Source organism: Coffea arabica, chromosome 11e (genome assembly GCF_036785885.1).
Source record: "Coffea arabica cultivar ET-39 chromosome 11e, Coffea Arabica ET-39 HiFi, whole genome shotgun sequence".
Lineage (NCBI taxonomy): Eukaryota > Viridiplantae > Streptophyta > Magnoliopsida > Gentianales > Rubiaceae > Coffea > Coffea arabica.
This window is the reverse complement of record NC_092331.1, coordinates 39,550,021-39,570,263: the sequence shown is the minus strand read 5'-3', so window position 1 is coordinate 39,570,263 and position 20,243 is coordinate 39,550,021. Positions and strand designations below refer to the sequence as shown.

The following is a 20,243-nucleotide window of genomic DNA, read 5'->3' as shown; positions in this document are numbered from 1 at the left end:
TTATCCCAAGCAAAATATAAAATAAATTAAAACAATACAAAAGTGAAAAATAATATAATATATTATTTGTCCAAGTATAATAATTTCAACTTCACACAAATTAAATAAATTCGTTTAGGATTAAGTAATTAATGCCTTTGAAAAAAAGAATAACTTAGTTTAGTTAGATAAAATTATTTTATGTTTATTAAATTATTTTTAATTCGTAAACGGGTCATATCAGGTCACCACGGGTTGACCCGAAATCGACCGGTTTTCTTTTCGGGTTCATCGGGTCCAACCCGATTCTGACCCGAATTCCCGAAACCTCAACCCAAACCCATTAATTTCGTGTTAGGTTCGTGTCGTGTTTTCAGGTCGTGTCGAAAATTGCCACCCCTAGTTGCGGTGATACATTTGCGCCGACAAATTTGAGCGACGATCCGGGCTTTGATCGAGCCGTACCGTTCCTGATTTGTCTCGCGCCTTCAGATCCTCCTTCACGCTTCGACAAGAAGCAAAATATTAAGCAATCGTTCCGACGGAGCTAAATTACTACAGGATAAAGAACGAATAGGAAATTTGGATTTCGAAACAAAAAAGAGAGGGGTGCAACACGAGGACTTCCCAGGGGGTCACCCATCCTAGTACTACTCTCGCCCAAGCACGCTTAACTTCGGAGTTCTGATGGGATCCGGTGCATTAGTGCTGGTATGATCGCACCCGCCATGTTCCTTTCGCTTTATTCTTTTAAACTACCCCGTCCTGCGAAGCAGTGTGGCTTTTCTAGACCGAAATTCATTTTAAGCGTCAATTCAAGCATTTTCCTCTTATCCTTTTATTTATTTACTTTATATTTTTTTTTGTTATTGATTTGCACCCTGTTTTTTTCCCTCATCCCGCAACTCTAAATTATCATGAAATCAATCCTTCACGCTTGCAGTTAGGGGTGGCAATTCGGGTCCAAATCAGGTTGGCGGGTCGGGTTCGGGTCAACAGACCCGCCAGAAAATCTGTTGACCCGAACCCCGACCCGCCAACCCGTGACGGGTCAGGTATGCTGACCCGAACCCGAAAATTTCAGGTTTACGGGGCGGCGGGTCGACCCGAAATGACCCGAAACTTAATTTTAATTTATTAATTTATCACTGTAATTTCTAATAAAATCAATTTCTCACAAAACTAATTACATAATCAAGTAATAAAAATTTAAATAAATGATTCCAAATCAAATCTAAAATAAATTAAACACCGTAAAAGTGTTTTATCCCAAGCAAAATATAAAATAAATTAAAACAATACAAAAGTGAAAAATAATATAATATATTATTTGTCCAAGTATAATAATTTCAACTTCACACAAATTAAATAAATTCGTTTAGGATTAAGTAATTAATGCCTTTGAAAAAAAGAATAACTTAGTTTAGTTAGATAAAATTATTTTTATGTTTATTAAATTATTTTTAATTCGTAAACGGGTCATATCAGGTCACCACGGGTTGACCCGAAATCGACCGGTTTTCTTTTCGGGTTCATCGGGTCCAACCCGATTCTGACCCGAATTCCCGAAACCTCAACCCAAACCCATTAATTTCGTGTTAGGTTCGTGTCGTGTTTTCAGGTCGTGTCGAAAATTGCCACCCCTAGTTGCGGTGATACATTTGCGCCGACAAATTTGAGCGACGATCCGGGCTTTGATCGAGCCGTACCGTTCCTGATTTGTCTCGCGCCTTCAGATCCTCCTTCACGCTTCGACAAGAAGCAAAATATTAAGCAATCGTTCCGACGGAGCTAAATTACTACAGGATAAAGAACGAATAGGAAATTTGGATTTCGAAACAAAAAAGAGAGGGGTGCAACACGAGGACTTCCCAGGGGGTCACCCATCCTAGTACTACTCTCGCCCAAGCACGCTTAACTTCGGAGTTCTGATGGGATCCGGTGCATTAGTGCTGGTATGATCGCACCCGCCATGTTCCTTTCGCTTTATTCTTTTAAACTACCCCGTCCTGCGAAGCAGTGTGGCTTTTCTAGACCGAAATTCATTTTAAGCGTCAATTCAAGCATTTTCCTCTTATCCTTTTATTTAGTTACTTTATATTTTTTTTTGTTATTGATTTGCACCCTGTTTTTTTCCCTCATCCCGCAACTCTAAATTATCATGAAATCAATCCTTCACGCTTGCAGTTAGGGGTGGCAATTCGGGTCCAAATCAGGTTGGCGGGTCGGGTTCGGGTCAACAGACCCGCCAGAAAATCTGTTGACCCGAACCCCGACCCGCCAACCCGTGACGGGTCAGGTATGCTGACCCGAACCCGAAAATTTCAGGTTTACGGGGCGGCGGGTCGACCCGAAATGACCCGAAACTTAATTTTAATTTATTAATTTATCACTGTAATTTCTAATAAAATCAATTTCTCACAAAACTAATTACATAATCAAGTAATAAAAATTTAAATAAATGATTCCAAATCAAATCTAAAATAAATTAAACACCGTAAAAGTGTTTTATCCCAAGCAAAATATAAAATAAATTAAAACAATACAAAAGTGAAAAATAATATAATATATTATTTGTCCAAGTATAATAATTTCAACTTCACACAAATTAAATAAATTCGTTTAGGATTAAGTAATTAATGCCTTTGAAAAAAAGAATAACTTAGTTTAGTTAGATAAAATTATTTTTATGTTTATTAAATTATTTTTAATTCGTAAACGGGTCATATCAGGTCACCACGGGTTGACCCGAAATCGACCGGTTTTCTTTTCGGATTCATCGGGTCCAACCCGATTCTGACCTGAATTCCCGAAACCTCAACCCAAACCCATTAATTTCGTGTTAGGTTCGTGTCGTGTTTTCAGGTCGTGTCGAAAATTGCCACCCCTAGTTGCGGTGATACATTTGCGCCGACAAATTTGAGCGACGATCCGGGCTTTGATCGAGCCGTACCGTTCCTTATTTGTCTCGCGCCTTCAGATCCTCCTTCACGCTTCGACAAGAAGCAAAATATTAAGCAATCGTTCCGACGGAGCTAAATTACTACAGGATAAAGAACGAATAGGAAATTTGGATTTCGAAACAAAAAAGAGAGGGGTGCAACACGAGGACTTCCCAGGGGGTCACCCATCCTAGTACTACTCTCGCCCAAGCACGCTTAACTTCGGAGTTCTGATGGGATCCGGTGCATTAGTGCTGGTATGATCGCACCCGCCATGTTCCTTTCGCTTTATTCTTTTAAACTACCCCGTCCTGCGAAGCAGTGTGGCTTTTCTAGACCGAAATTCATTTTAAGCGTCAATTCAAGCATTTTCCTCTTATCCTTTTATTTATTTACTTTATATTTTTTTTTGTTATTGATTTGCACCCTGTTTTTTTCCCTCATCCCGCAACTCTAAATTATCATGAAATCAATCCTTCACGCTTGCAGTTAGGGGTGGCAATTCGGGTCCAAATCAGGTTGGCGGGTCGGGTTCGGGTCAACAGACCCGCCAGAAAATCTGTTGACCCGAACCCCGACCCGCCAACCCGTGACGGGTCAGGTATGCTGACCCGAACCCGAAAATTTCAGGTTTACGGGGCGGCGGGTCGACCCGAAATGACCCGAAACTTAATTTTAATTTATTAATTTATCACTGTAATTTCTAATAAAATCAATTTCTCACAAAACTAATTACATAATCAAGTAATAAAAATTTAAATAAATGATTCCAAATCAAATCTAAAATAAATTAAACACCGTAAAAGTGTTTTATCCCAAGCAAAATATAAAATAAATTAAAACAATACAAAAGTGAAAAATAATATAATATATTATTTGTCCAAGTATAATAATTTCAACTTCACACAAATTAAATAAATTCGTTTAGGATTAAGTAATTAATGCCTTTGAAAAAAAGAATAACTTAGTTTAGTTAGATAAAATTATTTTTATGTTTATTAAATTATTTTTAATTCGTAAACGGGTCATATCAGGTCACCACGGGTTGACCCGAAATCGACCGATTTTCTTTTCGGGTTCATCGGGTCCAACCCGATTCTGACCCGAATTCCCGAAACCTCAACCCAAACCCATTAATTTCGTGTTAGGTTCGTGTCGTGTTTTCAGGTCGTGTCGAAAATTGCCACCCCTAGTTGCGGTGATACATTTGCGCCGACAAATTTGAGCGACGATCCGGGCTTTGATCGAGCCGTACCGTTCCTGATTTGTCTCGCGCCTTCAGATCCTCCTTCACGCTTCGACAAGAAGCAAAATATTAAGCAATCGTTCCGACGGAGCTAAATTACTACAGGATAAAGAACGAATAGGAAATTTGGATTTCGAAACAAAAAAGAGAGGGGTGCAACACGAGGACTTCCCAGGGGGTCACCCATCCTAGTACTACTCTCGCCCAAGCACGCTTAACTTCGGAGTTCTGATGGGATCCGGTGCATTAGTGCTGGTATGATCGCACCCGCCATGTTCCTTTCGCTTTATTCTTTTAAACTACCCCGTCCTGCGAAGCAGTGTGGCTTTTCTAGACCGAAATTCATTTTAAGCGTCAATTCAAGCATTTTCCTCTTATCCTTTTATTTATTTACTTTATATTTTTTTTTGTTATTGATTTGCACCCTGTTTTTTTCCCTCATCCCGCAACTCTAAATTATCATGAAATCAATCCTTCACGCTTGCAGTTAGGGGTGGCAATTCGGGTCCAAATCAGGTTGGCGGGTCGGGTTCGGGTCAACAGACCCGCCAGAAAATCTGTTGACCCGAACCCCGACCCGCCAACCCGTGACGGGTCAGGTATGCTGACCCGAACCCGAAAATTTCAGGTTTACGGGGCGGCGGGTCGACCCGAAATGACCCGAAACTTAATTTTAATTTATTAATTTATCACTGTAATTTCTAATAAAATCAATTTCTCACAAAACTAATTACATAATCAAGTAATAAAAATTTAAATAAATGATTCCAAATCAAATCTAAAATAAATTAAACACCGTAAAAGTGTTTTATCCCAAGCAAAATATAAAATAAATTAAAACAATACAAAAGTGAAAAATAATATAATATATTATTTGTCCAAGTATAATAATTTCAACTTCACACAAATTAAATAAATTCGTTTAGGATTAAGTAATTAATGCCTTTGAAAAAAAGAATAACTTAGTTTAGTTAGATAAAATTATTTTTATGTTTATTAAATTATTTTTAATTCGTAAACGGGTCATATCAGGTCACCACGGGTTGACCCGAAATCGACCGGTTTTCTTTTCGGGTTCATCGGGTCCAACCCGATTCTGACCCGAATTCCCGAAACCTCAACCCAAACCCATTAATTTCGTGTTAGGTTCGTGTCGTGTTTTCAGGTCGTGTCGAAAATTGCCACCCCTAGTTGCGGTGATACATTTGCGCCGACAAATTTGAGCGACGATCCGGGCTTTGATCGAGCCGTACCGTTCCTGATTTGTCTCGCGCCTTCAGATCCTCCTTCACGCTTCGACAAGAAGCAAAATATTAAGCAATCGTTCCGACGGAGCTAAATTACTACAGGATAAAGAACGAATAGGAAATTTGGATTTCGAAACAAAAAAGAGAGGGGTGCAACACGAGGACTTCCCAGGGGGTCACCCATCCTAGTACTACTCTCGCCCAAGCACGCTTAACTTCGGAGTTCTGATGGGATCCGGTGCATTAGTGCTGGTATGATCGCACCCGCCATGTTCCTTTCGCTTTATTCTTTTAAACTACCCCGTCCTGCGAAGCAGTGTGGCTTTTCTAGACCGAAATTCATTTTAAGCGTCAATTCAAGCATTTTCCTCTTATCCTTTTATTTAGTTACTTTATATTTTTTTTTGTTATTGATTTGCACCCTGTTTTTTTCCCTCATCCCGCAACTCTAAATGATCATGAAATCAATCCTTCACGCTTGCAGTTAGGGGTGGCAATTCGGGTCCAAATCAGGTTGGCGGGTCGGGTTCGGGTCAACAGACCCGCCAGAAAATCTGTTGACCCGAACCCCGACCCGCCAACCCGTGACGGGTCAGGTATGCTGACCCGAACCCGAAAATTTCAGGTTTACGGGGCGGCGGGTCGACCCGAAATGACCCGAAACTTAATTTTAATTTATTAATTTATCACTGTAATTTCTAATAAAATCAATTTCTCACAAAACTAATTACATAATCAAGTAATAAAAATTTAAATAAATGATTCCAAATCAAATCTAAAATAAATTAAACACCGTAAAAGTGTTTTATCCCAAGCAAAATATAAAATAAATTAAAACAATACAAAAGTGAAAAATAATATAATATATTATTTGTCCAAGTATAATAATTTCAACTTCACACAAATTAAATAAATTCGTTTAGGATTAAGTAATTAATGCCTTTGAAAAAAAGAATAACTTAGTTTAGTTAGATAAAATTATTTTTATGTTTATTAAATTATTTTTAATTCGTAAACGGGTCATATCAGGTCACCACGGGTTGACCCGAAATCGACCGGTTTTCTTTTCGGATTCATCGGGTCCAACCCGATTCTGACCTGAATTCCCGAAACCTCAACCCAAACCCATTAATTTCGTGTTAGGTTCGTGTCGTGTTTTCAGGTCGTGTCGAAAATTGCCACCCCTAGTTGCGGTGATACATTTGCGCCGACAAATTTGAGCGACGATCCGGGCTTTGATCGAGCCGTACCGTTCCTTATTTGTCTCGCGCCTTCAGATCCTCCTTCACGCTTCGACAAGAAGCAAAATATTAAGCAATCGTTCCGACGGAGCTAAATTACTACAGGATAAAGAACGAATAGGAAATTTGGATTTCGAAACAAAAAAGAGAGGGGTGCAACACGAGGACTTCCCAGGGGGTCACCCATCCTAGTACTACTCTCGCCCAAGCACGCTTAACTTCGGAGTTCTGATGGGATCCGGTGCATTAGTGCTGGTATGATCGCACCCGCCATGTTCCTTTCGCTTTATTCTTTTAAACTACCCCGTCCTGCGAAGCAGTGTGGCTTTTCTAGACCGAAATTCATTTTAAGCGTCAATTCAAGCATTTTCCTCTTATCCTTTTATTTATTTACTTTATATTTTTTTTTGTTATTGATTTGCACCCTGTTTTTTTCCCTCATCCCGCAACTCTAAATTATCATGAAATCAATCCTTCACGCTTGCAGTTAGGGGTGGCAATTCGGGTCCAAATCAGGTTGGCGGGTCGGGTTCGGGTCAACAGACCCGCCAGAAAATCTGTTGACCCGAACCCCGACCCGCCAACCCGTGACGGGTCAGGTATGCTGACCCGAACCCGAAAATTTCAGGTTTACGGGGCGGCGGGTCGACCCGAAATGACCCGAAACTTAATTTTAATTTATTAATTTATCACTGTAATTTCTAATAAAATCAATTTCTCACAAAACTAATTACATAATCAAGTAATAAAAATTTAAATAAATGATTCCAAATCAAATCTAAAATAAATTAAACACCGTAAAAGTGTTTTATCCCAAGCAAAATATAAAATAAATTAAAACAATACAAAAGTGAAAAATAATATAATATATTATTTGTCCAAGTATAATAATTTCAACTTCACACAAATTAAATAAATTCGTTTAGGATTAAGTAATTAATGCCTTTGAAAAAAAGAATAACTTAGTTTAGTTAGATAAAATTATTTTTATGTTTATTAAATTATTTTTAATTCGTAAACGGGTCATATCAGGTCACCACGGGTTGACCCGAAATCGACCGATTTTCTTTTCGGGTTCATCGGGTCCAACCCGATTCTGACCCGAATTCCCGAAACCTCAACCCAAACCCATTAATTTCGTGTTAGGTTCGTGTCGTGTTTTCAGGTCGTGTCGAAAATTGCCACCCCTAGTTGCGGTGATACATTTGCGCCGACAAATTTGAGCGACGATCCGGGCTTTGATCGAGCCGTACCGTTCCTGATTTGTCTCGCGCCTTCAGATCCTCCTTCACGCTTCGACAAGAAGCAAAATATTAAGCAATCGTTCCGACGGAGCTAAATTACTACAGGATAAAGAACGAATAGGAAATTTGGATTTCGAAACAAAAAAGAGAGGGGTGCAACACGAGGACTTCCCAGGGGGTCACCCATCCTAGTACTACTCTCGCCCAAGCACGCTTAACTTCGGAGTTCTGATGGGATCCGGTGCATTAGTGCTGGTATGATCGCACCCGCCATGTTCCTTTCGCTTTATTCTTTTAAACTACCCCGTCCTGCGAAGCAGTGTGGCTTTTCTAGACCGAAATTCATTTTAAGCGTCAATTCAAGCATTTTCCTCTTATCCTTTTATTTATTTACTTTATATTTTTTTTTGTTATTGATTTGCACCCTGTTTTTTTCCCTCATCCCGCAACTCTAAATTATCATGAAATCAATCCTTCACGCTTGCAGTTAGGGGTGGCAATTCGGGTCCAAATCAGGTTGGCGGGTCGGGTTCGGGTCAACAGACCCGCCAGAAAATCTGTTGACCCGAACCCCGACCCGCCAACCCGTGACGGGTCAGGTATGCTGACCCGAACCCGAAAATTTCAGGTTTACGGGGCGGCGGGTCGACCCGAAATGACCCGAAACTTAATTTTAATTTATTAATTTATCACTGTAATTTCTAATAAAATCAATTTCTCACAAAACTAATTACATAATCAAGTAATAAAAATTTAAATAAATGATTCCAAATCAAATCTAAAATAAATTAAACACCGTAAAAGTGTTTTATCCCAAGCAAAATATAAAATAAATTAAAACAATACAAAAGTGAAAAATAATATAATATATTATTTGTCCAAGTATAATAATTTCAACTTCACACAAATTAAATAAATTCGTTTAGGATTAAGTAATTAATGCCTTTGAAAAAAAGAATAACTTAGTTTAGTTAGATAAAATTATTTTATGTTTATTAAATTATTTTTAATTCGTAAACGGGTCATATCAGGTCACCACGGGTTGACCCGAAATCGACCGGTTTTCTTTTCGGGTTCATCGGGTCCAACCCGATTCTGACCCGAATTCCCGAAACCTCAACCCAAACCCATTAATTTCGTGTTAGGTTCGTGTCGTGTTTTCAGGTCGTGTCGAAAATTGCCACCCCTAGTTGCGGTGATACATTTGCGCCGACAAATTTGAGCGACGATCCGGGCTTTGATCGAGCCGTACCGTTCCTGATTTGTCTCGCGCCTTCAGATCCTCCTTCACGCTTCGACAAGAAGCAAAATATTAAGCAATCGTTCCGACGGAGCTAAATTACTACAGGATAAAGAACGAATAGGAAATTTGGATTTCGAAACAAAAAAGAGAGGGGTGCAACACGAGGACTTCCCAAGGGGTCACCCATCCTAGTACTACTCTCGCCCAAGCACGCTTAACTTCGGAGTTCTGATGGGATCCGGTGCATTAGTGCTGGTATGATCGCACCCGCCATGTTCCTTTCGCTTTATTCTTTTAAACTACCCCGTCCTGCGAAGCAGTGTGGCTTTTCTAGACCGAAATTCATTTTAAGCGTCAATTCAAGCATTTTCCTCTTATCCTTTTATTTATTTACTTTATATTTTTTTTTGTTATTGATTTGCACCCTGTTTTTTTCCCTCATCCCGCAACTCTAAATTATCATGAAATCAATCCTTCACGCTTGCAGTTAGGGGTGGCAATTCGGGTCCAAATCAGGTTGGCGGGTCGGGTTCGGGTCAACAGACCCGCCAGAAAATCTGTTGACCCGAACCCCGACCCGCCAACCCGTGACGGGTCAGGTATGCTGACCCGAACCCGAAAATTTCAGGTTTACGGGGCGGCGGGTCGACCCGAAATGACCCGAAACTTAATTTTAATTTATTAATTTATCACTGTAATTTCTAATAAAATCAATTTCTCACAAAACTAATTACATAATCAAGTAATAAAAATTTAAATAAATGATTCCAAATCAAATCTAAAATAAATTAAACACCGTAAAAGTGTTTTATCCCAAGCAAAATATAAAATAAATTAAAACAATACAAAAGTGAAAAATAATATAATATATTATTTGTCCAAGTATAATAATTTCAACTTCACACAAATTAAATAAATTCGTTTAGGATTAAGTAATTAATGCCTTTGAAAAAAAGAATAACTTAGTTTAGTTAGATAAAATTATTTTTATGTTTATTAAATTATTTTTAATTCGTAAACGGGTCATATCGGGTCATATCAGGTCACCACGGGTTGATCCGAAATCGACCGGTTTTCTTTTCGGGTTCATCGGGTCCAACCCGATTCTGACCCGAATTCCCGAAACCTCAACCCAAACCCATTAATTTCGTGTTAGGTTCGTGTCGTGTTTTCAGGTCGTGTCGAAAATTGCCACCCCTAGTTGCGGTGATACATTTGCGCCGACAAATTTGAGCGACGATCCGGGCTTTGATCGAGCCGTACCGTTCCTGATTTGTCTCGCGCCTTCAGATCCTCCTTCACGCTTCGACAAGAAGCAAAATATTAAGCAATCGTTCCGACGGAGCTAAATTACTACAGGATAAAGAACGAATAGGAAATTTGGATTTCGAAACAAAAAAGAGAGGGGTGCAACACGAGGACTTCCCAGGGGGTCACCCATCCTAGTACTACTCTCGCCCAAGCACGCTTAACTTCGGAGTTCTGATGGGATCCGGTGCATTAGTGCTGGTATGATCGCACCCGCCATGTTCCTTTCGCTTTATTCTTTTAAACTACCCCGTCCTGCGAAGCAGTGTGGCTTTTCTAGACCGAAATTCATTTTAAGCGTCAATTCAAGCATTTTCCTCTTATCCTTTTATTTATTTACTTTATATTTTTTTTTGTTATTGATTTGCACCCTGTTTTTTTCCCTCATCCCGCAACTCTAAATTATCATGAAATCAATCCTTCACGCTTGCAGTTAGGGGTGGCAATTCGGGTCCAAATCAGGTTGGCGGGTCGGGTTCGGGTCAACAGACCCGCCAGAAAATCTGTTGACCCGAACCCCGACCCGCCAACCCGTGACGGGTCAGGTATGCTGACCCGAACCCGAAAATTTCAGGTTTACGGGGCGGCGGGTCGACCCGAAATGACCCGAAACTTAATTTTAATTTATTAATTTATCACTGTAATTTCTGATAAAATCAATTTCTCACAAAACTAATTACATAATCAAGTAATAAAATTTTAAATAAATGATTCCAAATCAAATCTAAAATAAATTAAACACCGTAAAAGTGTTTTATCCCAAGCAAAATATAAAATAAATTAAAACAATACAAAAGTGAAAAATAATATAATATATTATTTGTCCAAGTATAATAATTTCAACTTCACACAAATTAAATAAATTCGTTTAGGATTAAGTAATTAATGCCTTTGAAAAAAAGAATAACTTAGTTTAGTTAGATAAAATTATTTTATGTTTATTAAATTATTTTTAATTCGTAAACGGGTCATATCAGGTCACCACGGGTTGACCCGAAATCGACCGGTTTTCTTTTCGGGTTCATCGGGTCCAACCCGATTCTGACCCGAATTCCCGAAACCTCAACCCAAACCCATTAATTTCGTGTTAGGTTCGTGTCGTGTTTTCAGGTCGTGTCGAAAATTGCCACCCCTAGTTGCGGTGATACATTTGCGCCGACAAATTTGAGCGACGATCCGGGCTTTGATCGAGCCGTACCGTTCCTGATTTGTCTCGCGCCTTCAGATCCTCCTTCACGCTTCGACAAGAAGCAAAATATTAAGCAATCGTTCCGACGGAGCTAAATTACTACAGGATAAAGAACGAATAGGAAATTTGGATTTCGAAACAAAAAAGAGAGGGGTGCAACACGAGGACTTCCCAGGGGGTCACCCATCCTAGTACTACTCTCGCCCAAGCACGCTTAACTTCGGAGTTCTGATGGGATCCGGTGCATTAGTGCTGGTATGATCGCACCCGCCATGTTCCTTTCGCTTTATTCTTTTAAACTACCCCGTCCTGCGAAGCAGTGTGGCTTTTCTAGACCGAAATTCATTTTAAGCGTCAATTCAAGCATTTTCCTCTTATCCTTTTATTTATTTACTTTATATTTTTTTTTGTTATTGATTTGCACCCTGTTTTTTTCCCTCATCCCGCAACTCTAAATTATCATGAAATCAATCCTTCACGCTTGCAGTTAGGGGTGGCAATTCGGGTCCAAATCAGGTTGGCGGGTCGGGTTCGGGTCAACAGACCCGCCAGAAAATCTGTTGACCCGAACCCCGACCCGCCAACCCGTGACGGGTCAGGTATGCTGACCCGAACCCGAAAATTTCAGGTTTACGGGGCGGCGGGTCGACCCGAAATGACCCGAAACTTAATTTTAATTTATTAATTTATCACTGTAATTTCTAATAAAATCAATTTCTCACAAAACTAATTACATAATCAAGTAATAAAAATTTAAATAAATGATTCCAAATCAAATCTAAAATAAATTAAACACCGTAAAAGTGTTTTATCCCAAGCAAAATATAAAATAAATTAAAACAATACAAAAGTGAAAAATAATATAATATATTATTTGTCCAAGTATAATAATTTCAACTTCACACAAATTAAATAAATTCGTTTAGGATTAAGTAATTAATGCCTTTGAAAAAAAGAATAACTTAGTTTAGTTAGATAAAATTATTTTTATGTTTATTAAATTATTTTTAATTCGTAAACGGGTCATATCAGGTCACCACGGGTTGACCCGAAATCGACCGGTTTTCTTTTCGGGTTCATCGGGTCCAACCCGATTCTGACCCGAATTCCCGAAACCTCAACCCAAACCCATTAATTTCGTGTTAGGTTCGTGTCGTGTTTTCAGGTCGTGTCGAAAATTGCCACCCCTAGTTGCGGTGATACATTTGCGCCGACAAATTTGAGCGACGATCCGGGCTTTGATCGAGCCGTACCGTTCCTGATTTGTCTCGCGCCTTCAGATCCTCCTTCACGCTTCGACAAGAAGCAAAATATTAAGCAATCGTTCCGACGGAGCTAAATTACTACAGGATAAAGAACGAATAGGAAATTTGGATTTCGAAACAAAAAAGAGAGGGGTGCAACACGAGGACTTCCCAGGGGGTCACCCATCCTAGTACTACTCTCGCCCAAGCACGCTTAACTTCGGAGTTCTGATGGGATCCGGTGCATTAGTGCTGGTATGATCGCACCCGCCATGTTCCTTTCGCTTTATTCTTTTAAACTACCCCGTCCTGCGAAGCAGTGTGGCTTTTCTAGACCGAAATTCATTTTAAGCGTCAATTCAAGCATTTTCCTCTTATCCTTTTATTTAGTTACTTTATATTTTTTTTTGTTATTGATTTGCACCCTGTTTTTTTCCCTCATCCCGCAACTCTAAATTATCATGAAATCAATCCTTCACGCTTGCAGTTAGGGGTGGCAATTCGGGTCCAAATCAGGTTGGCGGGTCGGGTTCGGGTCAACAGACCCGCCAGAAAATCTGTTGACCCGAACCCCGACCCGCCAACCCGTGACGGGTCAGGTATGCTGACCCGAACCCGAAAATTTCAGGTTTACGGGGCGGCGGGTCGACCCGAAATGACCCGAAACTTAATTTTAATTTATTAATTTATCACTGTAATTTCTAATAAAATCAATTTCTCACAAAACTAATTACATAATCAAGTAATAAAAATTTAAATAAATGATTCCAAATCAAATCTAAAATAAATTAAACACCGTAAAAGTGTTTTATCCCAAGCAAAATATAAAATAAATTAAAACAATACAAAAGTGAAAAATAATATAATATATTATTTGTCCAAGTATAATAATTTCAACTTCACACAAATTAAATAAATTCGTTTAGGATTAAGTAATTAATGCCTTTGAAAAAAAGAATAACTTAGTTTAGTTAGATAAAATTATTTTTATGTTTATTAAATTATTTTTAATTCGTAAACGGGTCATATCAGGTCACCACGGGTTGACCCGAAATCGACCGGTTTTCTTTTCGGATTCATCGGGTCCAACCCGATTCTGACCTGAATTCCCGAAACCTCAACCCAAACCCATTAATTTCGTGTTAGGTTCGTGTCGTGTTTTCAGGTCGTGTCGAAAATTGCCACCCCTAGTTGCGGTGATACATTTGCGCCGACAAATTTGAGCGACGATCCGGGCTTTGATCGAGCCGTACCGTTCCTTATTTGTCTCGCGCCTTCAGATCCTCCTTCACGCTTCGACAAGAAGCAAAATATTAAGCAATCGTTCCGACGGAGCTAAATTACTACAGGATAAAGAACGAATAGGAAATTTGGATTTCGAAACAAAAAAGAGAGGGGTGCAACACGAGGACTTCCCAGGGGGTCACCCATCCTAGTACTACTCTCGCCCAAGCACGCTTAACTTCGGAGTTCTGATGGGATCCGGTGCATTAGTGCTGGTATGATCGCACCCGCCATGTTCCTTTCGCTTTATTCTTTTAAACTACCCCGTCCTGCGAAGCAGTGTGGCTTTTCTAGACCGAAATTCATTTTAAGCGTCAATTCAAGCATTTTCCTCTTATCCTTTTATTTATTTACTTTATATTTTTTTTTGTTATTGATTTGCACCCTGTTTTTTTCCCTCATCCCGCAACTCTAAATTATCATGAAATCAATCCTTCACGCTTGCAGTTAGGGGTGGCAATTCGGGTCCAAATCAGGTTGGCGGGTCGGGTTCGGGTCAACAGACCCGCCAGAAAATCTGTTGACCCGAACCCCGACCCGCCAACCCGTGACGGGTCAGGTATGCTGACCCGAACCCGAAAATTTCAGGTTTACGGGGCGGCGGGTCGACCCGAAATGACCCGAAACTTAATTTTAATTTATTAATTTATCACTGTAATTTCTAATAAAATCAATTTCTCACAAAACTAATTACATAATCAAGTAATAAAAATTTAAATAAATGATTCCAAATCAAATCTAAAATAAATTAAACACCGTAAAAGTGTTTTATCCCAAGCAAAATATAAAATAAATTAAAACAATACAAAAGTGAAAAATAATATAATATATTATTTGTCCAAGTATAATAATTTCAACTTCACACAAATTAAATAAATTCGTTTAGGATTAAGTAATTAATGCCTTTGAAAAAAAGAATAACTTAGTTTAGTTAGATAAAATTATTTTTATGTTTATTAAATTATTTTTAATTCGTAAACGGGTCATATCAGGTCACCACGGGTTGACCCGAAATCGACCGATTTTCTTTTCGGGTTCATCGGGTCCAACCCGATTCTGACCCGAATTCCCGAAACCTCAACCCAAACCCATTAATTTCGTGTTAGGTTCGTGTCGTGTTTTCAGGTCGTGTCGAAAATTGCCACCCCTAGTTGCGGTGATACATTTGCGCCGACAAATTTGAGCGACGATCCGGGCTTTGATCGAGCCGTACCGTTCCTGATTTGTCTCGCGCCTTCAGATCCTCCTTCACGCTTCGACAAGAAGCAAAATATTAAGCAATCGTTCCGACGGAGCTAAATTACTACAGGATAAAGAACGAATAGGAAATTTGGATTTCGAAACAAAAAAGAAAGGGGTGCAACACGAGGACTTCCCAGGGGGTCACCCATCCTAGTACTACTCTCGCCCAAGCACGCTTAACTTCGGAGTTCTGATGGGATCCGGTGCATTAGTGCTGGTATGATCGCACCCGTCATGTTCCTTTCGCTTTATTCTTTTAAACTACCCCGTCCTGCGAAGCAGTGTGGCTTTTCTAGACCGAAATTCATTTTAAGCGTCAATTCAAGCATTTTCCTCTTATCCTTTTATTTATTTACTTTATATTTTTTTTTGTTATTGATTTGCACCCTGTTTTTTTCCCTCATCCCGCAACTCTAAATTATCATGAAATCAATCCTTCACGCTTGCAGTTAGGGGTGGCAATTCGGGTCCAAATCAGGTTGGCGGGTCGGGTTCGGGTCAACAGACCCGCCAGAAAATCTGTTGACCCGAACCCCGACCCGCCAACCCGTGACGGGTCAGGTATGCTGACCCGAACCCGAAAATTTCAGGTTTACGGGGCGGCGGGTCGACCCGAAATGACCCGAAACTTAATTTTAATTTATTAATTTATCACTGTAATTTCTAATAAAATCAATTTCTCACAAAACTAATTACATAATCAAGTAATAAAAATTTAAATAAATGATTCCAAATCAAATCTAAAATAAATTAAACACCGTAAAAGTGTTTTATCCCAAGCAAAATATAAAATAAATTAAAACAATACAAAAGTGAAAAATAATATAATATATTATTTGTCCAAGTATAATAATTTCAACTTCACACAAATTAAATAAATTCGTTTAGGATTAAGTAATTAATGCCTTTGAAAAAAAGAATAACTTAGTTTAGTTAGATAAAATTATTTTTATGTTTATTAAATTATTTTTAATTCGTAAACGGGTCATATCAGGTCACCACGGGTTGACCCGAAATCGACCGATTTTCTTTTCGGGTTCATCGGGTCCAACCCGATTCTGACCCGAATTCCCGAAACCTCAACCCAAACCCATTAATTTCGTGTTAGGTTCGTGTCGTGTTTTCAGGTCGTGTCGAAAATTGCCACCCCTAGTTGCGGTGATACATTTGCGCCGACAAATTTGAGCGACGATCCGGGCTTTGATCGAGCCGTACCGTTCCTGATTTGTCTCGCGCCTTCAGATCCTCCTTCACGCTTCGACAAGAAGCAAAATATTAAGCAATCGTTCCGACGGAGCTAAATTACTACAGGATAAAGAACGAATAGGAAATTTGGATTTCGAAACAAAAAAGAGAGGGGTGCAACACGAGGACTTCCCAGGGGGTCACCCATCCTAGTACTACTCTCGCCCAAGCACGCTTAACTTCGGAGTTCTGATGGGATCCGGTGCATTAGTGCTGGTATGATCGCACCCGCCATGTTCCTTTCGCTTTATTCTTTTAAATTACCCCGTCCTGCGAAGCAGTGTGGCTTTTCTAGACCGAAATTCATTTTAAGCGTCAATTCAAGCATTTTCCTCTTATCCTTTTATTTATTTACTTTATATTTTTTTTTTGTTATTGATTTGCACCCTGTTTTTTTCCCTCATCCCGCAACTCTAAATTATCATGAAATCAATCCTTCACGCTTGCAGTTAGGGGTGGCAATTCGGGTCCAAATCAGGTTGGCGGGTCGGGTTCGGGTCAACAGACCCGCCAGAAAATCTGTTGACCCGAACCCCGACCCGCCAACCCGTGACGGGTCAGGTATGCTGACCCGAACCCGAAAATTTCAGGTTTACGGGGCGGCGGGTCGACCCGAAATGACCCGAAACTTAATTTTAATTTATTAATTTATCACTGTAATTTCTGATAAAATCAATTTCTCACAAAACTAATTACATAATCAAGTAATAAAAATTTAAATAAATGATTCCAAATCAAATCTAAAATAAATTAAACACCGTAAAAGTGTTTTATCCCAAGCAAAATATAAAATAAATTAAAACAATACAAAAGTGAAAAATAATATAATATATTATTTGTCCAAGTATAATAATTTCAACTTCACACAAATTAAATAAATTCGTTTAGGATTAAGTAATTAATGCCTTTGAAAAAAAGAATAACTTAGTTTAGTTAGATAAAATTATTTTTATGTTTATTAAATTATTTTTAATTCGTAAACGGGTCATATCAGGTCACCACGGGTTGACCCGAAATCGACCGATTTTCTTTTCGGGTTCATCGGGTCCAACCCGATTCTGACCCGAATTCCCGAAACCTCAACCCAAACCCATTAATTTCGTGTTAGGTTCGTGTCGTGTTTTCAGGTCGTGTCGAAAATTGCCACCCCTAGTTGCGGTGATACATTTGCGCCGACAAATTTGAGCGACGATCCGGGCTTTGATCGAGCCGTACCGTTCCTGATTTGTCTCGCGCCTTCAGATCCTCCTTCACGCTTCGACAAGAAGCAAAATATTAAGCAATCGTTCCGACGGAGCTAAATTACTACAGGATAAAGAACGAATAGGAAATTTGGATTTCGAAACAAAAAAGAGAGGGGTGCAACACGAGGACTTCCCAGGGGGTCACCCATCCTAGTACTACTCTCGCCCAAGCACGCTTAACTTCGGAGTTCTGATGGGATCCGGTGCATTAGTGCTGGTATGATCGCACCCGCCATGTTCCTTTCGCTTTATTCTTTTAAATTACCCCGTCCTGCGAAGCAGTGTGGCTTTTCTAGACCGAAATTCATTTTAAGCGTCAATTCAAGCATTTTCCTCTTATCCTTTTATTTATTTACTTTATATTTTTTTTTTGTTATTGATTTGCACCCTGTTTTTTTCCCTCATCCCGCAACTCTAAATTATCATGAAATCAATCCTTCACGCTTGCAGTTAGGGGTGGCAATTCGGGTCCAAATCAGGTTGGCGGGTCGGGTTCGGGTCAACAGACCCGCCAGAAAATCTGTTGACCCGAACCCCGACCCGCCAACCCGTGACGGGTCAGGTATGCTGACCCGAACCCGAAAATTTCAGGTTTACGGGGCGGCGGGTCGACCCGAAATGACCCGAAACTTAATTTTAATTTATTAATTTATCACTGTAATTTCTGATAAAATCAATTTCTCACAAAACTAATTACATAATCAAGTAATAAAATTTTAAATAAATGATTCCAAATCAAATCTAAAATAAATTAAACACCGTAAAAGTGTTTTATCCCAAGCAAAATATAAAATAAATTAAAACAATACAAAAGTGAAAAATAATATAATATATTATTTGTCCAAGTATAATAATTTCAACTTCACACAAATTAAATAAATTCGTTTAGGATTAAGTAATTAATGCCTTTGAAAAAAAGAATAACTTAGTTTAGTTAGATAAAATTATTTTATGTTTATTAAATTATTTTTAATTCGTAAACGGGTCATATCAGGTCACCACGGGTTGACCCGAAATCGACCGGTTTTCTTTTCGGGTTCATCGGGTCCAACCCGAATTCCCGAAACCTCAACCCAAACCCATTAATTTCGTGTTAGGTTCGTGTCGTGTTTTCAGGTCGTGTCGAAAATTGCCACCCCTAGTTGCGGTGATACATTTGCGCCGACAAATTTGAGCGACGATCCGGGCTTTGATCGAGCCGTACCGTTCCTGATTTGTCTCGCGCCTTCAGATCCTCCTTCACGCTTCGACAAGAAGCAAAATATTAAGCAATCGTTCCGACGGAGCTAAATTACTACAGGATAAAGAACGAATAGGAAATTTGGATTTCGAAACAAAAAAGAGAGGGGTGCAACACGAGGACTTCCCAGGGGGTCACCCATCCTAGTACTACTCTCGCCCAAGCACGCTTAACTTCGGAGTTCTGATGGGATCCGGTGCATTAGTGCTGGTATGATCGCACCCGCCATGTTCCTTTCGCTTTATTCTTTTAAACTACCCCGTCCTGCGAAGCAGTGTGGCTTTTCTAGACCGAAATTCATTTTAAGCGTCAATTCAAGCATTTTCCTCTTATCCTTTTATTTAGTTACTTTATATTTTTTTTTGTTATTGATTTGCACCCTGTTTTTTTCCCTCATCCCGCAACTCTAAATTATCATGAAATCAATCTTTCACGCTTGCAGTTAGGGGTGGCAATTCGGGTCCAAATCAGGTTGGCGGGTCGGGTTCGGGTCAACAGACCCGCCAGAAAATCTGTTGACCCGAACCCCGACCCGCCAACCCGTGACGGGTCAGGTATGCTGACCCGAACCCGAAAATTTCAGGTTTACGGGGCGGCGGGTCGACCCGAAATGACCCGAAACTTAATTTTAATTTATTAATTTATCACTGTAATTTCTAATAAAATCAATTTCTCACAAAACTAATTACATAATCAAGTAATAAAAATTTAAATAAATGATTCCAAATCAAATCTAAAATAAATTAAACACCGTAAAAGTGTTTTATCCCAAGCAAAATATAAAATAAATTAAAACAATACAAAAGTGAAAAATAATATAATATATTATTTGTCCAAGTATAATAATTTCAACTTCACACAAATTAAATAAATTCGTTTAGGATTAAGTAATTAATGCCTTTGAAAAAAAGAATAACTTAGTTTAGTTAGATAAAATTATTTTTATGTTTATTAAATTATTTTTAATTCGTAAACGGGTCATATCAGGTCACCACGGGTTGACCCGAAATCGACCGGTTTTCTTTTCGGATTCATCGGGTCCAACCCGATTCTGACCCGAATTCCCGAAACCTCAACCCAAACCCATTAATTTCGTGTTAGGTTC

At 39.2% G+C, this 20,243-nt stretch overlaps 16 non-coding genes across 16 annotated transcripts; all 16 read right to left on the bottom strand.

Annotated features, from left to right (window-relative positions):
• Nucleotides 1-585: 585 nt before the first annotated feature.
• LOC140024760 (5S ribosomal RNA) lies at nucleotides 586-704 on the bottom strand. The gene has a single exon (XR_011828736.1). It is a non-coding gene; the product is annotated as a 5S ribosomal RNA (ribosomal RNA).
• A 1,125-nt stretch (nucleotides 705-1,829) lies between these two features.
• Nucleotides 1,830-1,948, bottom strand: LOC140024749 (5S ribosomal RNA). The gene has a single exon (XR_011828725.1). It is a non-coding gene; the product is annotated as a 5S ribosomal RNA (ribosomal RNA).
• Nucleotides 1,949-3,073: 1,125 nt separating this feature from the next.
• On the bottom strand, nucleotides 3,074-3,192 carry LOC140024738 (5S ribosomal RNA). Its single transcript, XR_011828714.1, has one exon. It is a non-coding gene; the product is annotated as a 5S ribosomal RNA (ribosomal RNA).
• Nucleotides 3,193-4,317: 1,125 nt separating this feature from the next.
• LOC140024727 (5S ribosomal RNA) lies at nucleotides 4,318-4,436 on the bottom strand. Its single transcript, XR_011828703.1, has one exon. It is a non-coding gene; the product is annotated as a 5S ribosomal RNA (ribosomal RNA).
• A 1,125-nt stretch (nucleotides 4,437-5,561) lies between these two features.
• Nucleotides 5,562-5,680, bottom strand: LOC140024716 (5S ribosomal RNA). The gene has a single exon (XR_011828692.1). It is a non-coding gene; the product is annotated as a 5S ribosomal RNA (ribosomal RNA).
• A 1,125-nt stretch (nucleotides 5,681-6,805) lies between these two features.
• LOC140024705 (5S ribosomal RNA) lies at nucleotides 6,806-6,924 on the bottom strand. The gene has a single exon (XR_011828681.1). It is a non-coding gene; the product is annotated as a 5S ribosomal RNA (ribosomal RNA).
• Nucleotides 6,925-8,049: 1,125 nt separating this feature from the next.
• LOC140024694 (5S ribosomal RNA) lies at nucleotides 8,050-8,168 on the bottom strand. The gene has a single exon (XR_011828670.1). It is a non-coding gene; the product is annotated as a 5S ribosomal RNA (ribosomal RNA).
• Nucleotides 8,169-9,292: 1,124 nt separating this feature from the next.
• LOC140029869 (5S ribosomal RNA) lies at nucleotides 9,293-9,411 on the bottom strand. The gene has a single exon (XR_011833784.1). It is a non-coding gene; the product is annotated as a 5S ribosomal RNA (ribosomal RNA).
• Nucleotides 9,412-10,546: 1,135 nt separating this feature from the next.
• LOC140024683 (5S ribosomal RNA) lies at nucleotides 10,547-10,665 on the bottom strand. Its single transcript, XR_011828659.1, has one exon. It is a non-coding gene; the product is annotated as a 5S ribosomal RNA (ribosomal RNA).
• A 1,124-nt stretch (nucleotides 10,666-11,789) lies between these two features.
• Nucleotides 11,790-11,908, bottom strand: LOC140024672 (5S ribosomal RNA). The gene has a single exon (XR_011828648.1). It is a non-coding gene; the product is annotated as a 5S ribosomal RNA (ribosomal RNA).
• A 1,125-nt stretch (nucleotides 11,909-13,033) lies between these two features.
• Nucleotides 13,034-13,152, bottom strand: LOC140024660 (5S ribosomal RNA). Its single transcript, XR_011828636.1, has one exon. It is a non-coding gene; the product is annotated as a 5S ribosomal RNA (ribosomal RNA).
• A 1,125-nt stretch (nucleotides 13,153-14,277) lies between these two features.
• On the bottom strand, nucleotides 14,278-14,396 carry LOC140024649 (5S ribosomal RNA). Its single transcript, XR_011828625.1, has one exon. It is a non-coding gene; the product is annotated as a 5S ribosomal RNA (ribosomal RNA).
• A 1,125-nt stretch (nucleotides 14,397-15,521) lies between these two features.
• Nucleotides 15,522-15,640, bottom strand: LOC140024638 (5S ribosomal RNA). The gene has a single exon (XR_011828613.1). It is a non-coding gene; the product is annotated as a 5S ribosomal RNA (ribosomal RNA).
• A 1,125-nt stretch (nucleotides 15,641-16,765) lies between these two features.
• LOC140024626 (5S ribosomal RNA) lies at nucleotides 16,766-16,884 on the bottom strand. Its single transcript, XR_011828602.1, has one exon. It is a non-coding gene; the product is annotated as a 5S ribosomal RNA (ribosomal RNA).
• Nucleotides 16,885-18,010: 1,126 nt separating this feature from the next.
• On the bottom strand, nucleotides 18,011-18,129 carry LOC140024615 (5S ribosomal RNA). The gene has a single exon (XR_011828591.1). It is a non-coding gene; the product is annotated as a 5S ribosomal RNA (ribosomal RNA).
• Nucleotides 18,130-19,243: 1,114 nt separating this feature from the next.
• LOC140024603 (5S ribosomal RNA) lies at nucleotides 19,244-19,362 on the bottom strand. The gene has a single exon (XR_011828579.1). It is a non-coding gene; the product is annotated as a 5S ribosomal RNA (ribosomal RNA).
• Nucleotides 19,363-20,243: the final 881 nt, after the last annotated feature.